We start from the raw sequence: 3,349 nt of genomic DNA on the forward strand, positions 1-3,349 counted from the left end.
AAAAATTACTTAAAATATGTAAAATATTTTAATTTTTGAAACAAAATAAATTATTCTGAAAAGAATTATATAAATAATTTTTTTACTCTCGAAGTGTTTAACATTTTGAAATAATTTTTTGTAAAATATACTTACATTTTGTGACAAACAAATAACTTGTTACAAACAATGTTAAATTTTGTGATAAATTAATTTTTTGTTACAAAACAATTGAAATTTTTGAAACAAAAATATATTTTGTTACAAAATATTTCAAATTTTTGCAACTATTTTATTCTTTGTTACAAAATATTATAATATTTTGTAACAAAACAACAGTTCATTATAAAAACTAATATAATTTGTAACAAAAAAAAATCAAGTTGTTACAAAATATTAGAATGTTTTGTAACAACTTGTAATGTTGTTACAAAACATTATTCTTTTGTAACAATCACCAATTATTATTACAAAAAATCATTTTTTCGTAACAATTTTAAATTTGATACAAATTTTTTGTTACAAATATTTCATTTTCTTGTAGTGAATGCTTTGTAAATTCATGTTATCTTGCATTTATCTTATCATATAATTTTATATTTCACGTGGATTATAAATGTGTGAACAAGCCAAAATAGATCCAAAATCATTGCACTGTGCAGCCACATGATAAATTCCCAGATGAACAATAGTGACTATCCACAAGAGGTATTGACTTTAGAACCCCATATCTTGCATTCTATATATCATTTAAATTGTTAAAATACTAAATAAATTAACTAAATCAATGTTTCTTTTCTCTCCTGTTACAAACTCATGGGGGTGTTCAACAAGCATTGCATGATCACTTATGATGCGTATAGAAACATATTCCCTATCTGGATGTTGGGCGAATACTGATGTAATGTGTTGCAGGCTCATTAATCTTTTTCCATCTGAATGCTGTCTAAATTGTTTAAGTGTTATATCTAACTTGTTTCCATGATTCCTTTCTTGAACACTTCATGACTAAATTAGTTAAGTAGTGAGCTAAACAAAGAGCTGACTTAGGGAGTATTACAATGTTAAATAAATAGAGTTAACTAAATGTAGGATAAGAACATTTTGCCAGAGTTTAGATGTTAGAACAATAATGATACAACGAGAAATTTGACTAAAACCTTGGTTGGATGTGGGTTCTTCCACCGGTTAGCCTGAAAGATGCAATTGCAAACAACATTCCAGCAACAAGATCAAGTTTCGTGTTTAGGTTGAAAGGAGTTCTCACTATCATAGTAGAATTTTCCCTATTCCTGGGGTAAAAAGTCCAACTAATATACAAAAACTGATCATATCAGAAACTTGATCCAATTATGAACATTCCAACAAGAAACACTCAACTGTAAAGCATGAAAGAAAAATGAACTCTTGGAAACAATCTATCATTTAAGTAACAGTTCATTAACATCGATAACCACTTAAGTGGATAATTCTTAAACTAAAAATATTCTTACCCATCTATTAGTTCATGTATTCTCTCTGAGAATATTGATGGATAAACAACTAGAATAAAGCACAATGACCTGGATGAAATGGGAGCAAGTATAGAAGTAGCCATATCTTAGTGTGCATGGAATTATTTCCTAACCATTCATGTGCCTCGAGCACCTGAAATCAGAAAGTAGAAAATAAACAAATATACCATATACATTAGTAAAATCATTAAAAATATCTTAATATTCATATGATAAAAATTTAAAATAAAAAAATTAAGAGACTCAAAGGTAGGCTAAGATTTTAACTGAAAATCACATCTTCTCCTATGATGTTATGTAAGTAGCATCACCATGTGATTGAATCCAGTTTCATGCCTTCTCCATGTCCCCTCCTCCATCATTAAGTTCCTCACCAAGTAATCTCAAAACAACATAATTCAAGACAGACGCAAACATGGTGCTTGGACCTTCAATATGCAAATTCCATCCATCATCCTTGTTCTGTAGTTACAGTTAACTAATGAGATAATTTCTAGGACAAGCCCAAAGATTAGGGAGAAGGATGGGACGAAGCTCTTACCTGTAGATTATAGAGATATCGGCATATTTTCTTTTTATGTTCAGATATTAAGACTGTATTTACTATTTAGTGCCCCAGTGATAGAAAATGTAATTATTTGTTTGATTGGATATCCCAAATAGTATTAGATATCCACAGTTATCAAGTTAGAGAGAAGACAATATCAAACATAATTTTGAAGGCAAAAAGTTGTAGTATTTCCAAAAATAATATGTTTCAAGGCCAAAATATGCATAATATAGCAATTAATTCAAACATGATTTGAGTTCCAATGTTATCAGTTGGAAAGGAAGACAATTTCAAACACTATTTTGAAGGATGAAATTTCAGTATTGTCAAAAAGCATGCGTTTCAAGGTCAGAATATGTGGAATATAGTAATTAACAGAGAAAATTTCACACAAGAAAAAAGATCAAATGTTCAAAATAAAACTTACCAAGACAGGCATAAGAAACATTGGACCTCCATAATCTCCAAGCCAATGTCCATCGTCACTCTAGAGGATTGAATGGAAAGTAATGGCCATTTTTAATGTTCTTGTCACAGTCTCTTCAGTAACATCTTCAATATCTTTCACTTTGACTTTGGGTAAGACTTCACTAATTGGGTTCTATTTTGCCAACTGCAATGTTTTGTAAGAAATATCATTGAACTTAAAAGAATTGAATTTCTGATATCAAAAACTTATAGCTTTGATACCATAACAATGCTAAGCACAACTTTGAACTATGTGACACTGAGATTGATCGGATAAGACGTCGACGGAGGAGATGGCGCCATGCTCAAAGCTATAAACACTAGTGAGAATTCAAGGAGGAATTCAAGTATAAGCTGCCATGACAAAGAGCTCACCAAAATGTCCAACTTAAGAACTTTAAACAAAAGTGTTAAGTGGGAGACACCCCATTATAATAAAACCTTCCAAACCTCACTTTCGTTTATTATTCTTGTAAATAGTTATCTTGTTTGTTAGCTTGATTTAGCAAATTTTCATTACTAATTGCATGTTTGAATAGTGGAATAGTTTTTAAAAAAATATTGTTAAGTTGGAGTTTAATTTGTTTTTAAAATGTAAATATTTAGGTTAAGAAGACTTGTGCATGTTTAGGTTGTTTTTGTTGAAAAAAAAATCCTTTTATTCATAGTTTTTCTTATTTTGATTATCCTTTTTTATTGGCTTTATTAGATTTTTTAGTCAATTGTAAATTTTTAGGGTTGAATTTGGCTTTAAAATGTTAAGTTTTAGGTTAGAAAACCCTTTTTTAAGCTTAATAATTTTTTAAAAAAAAAAAAAAAAAAGAATTCTTGACTCGCG

General features: G+C 29.1%; 1 pseudogene; it reads left to right on the forward strand.

Annotated features, from left to right (window-relative positions):
* LOC107469334 (cycloartenol synthase-like) overlaps nt 1–1,395 on the forward strand; it is a 9,681-nt pseudogene extending 8,286 nt beyond the window's left edge.
* Nucleotides 1,396–3,349: the final 1,954 nt, after the last annotated feature.

The sequence above is a fragment of the Arachis duranensis genome, chromosome 10 (assembly GCF_000817695.3).
Source record: "Arachis duranensis cultivar V14167 chromosome 10, aradu.V14167.gnm2.J7QH, whole genome shotgun sequence".
Classification (NCBI taxonomy): domain Eukaryota; kingdom Viridiplantae; phylum Streptophyta; class Magnoliopsida; order Fabales; family Fabaceae; genus Arachis; species Arachis duranensis.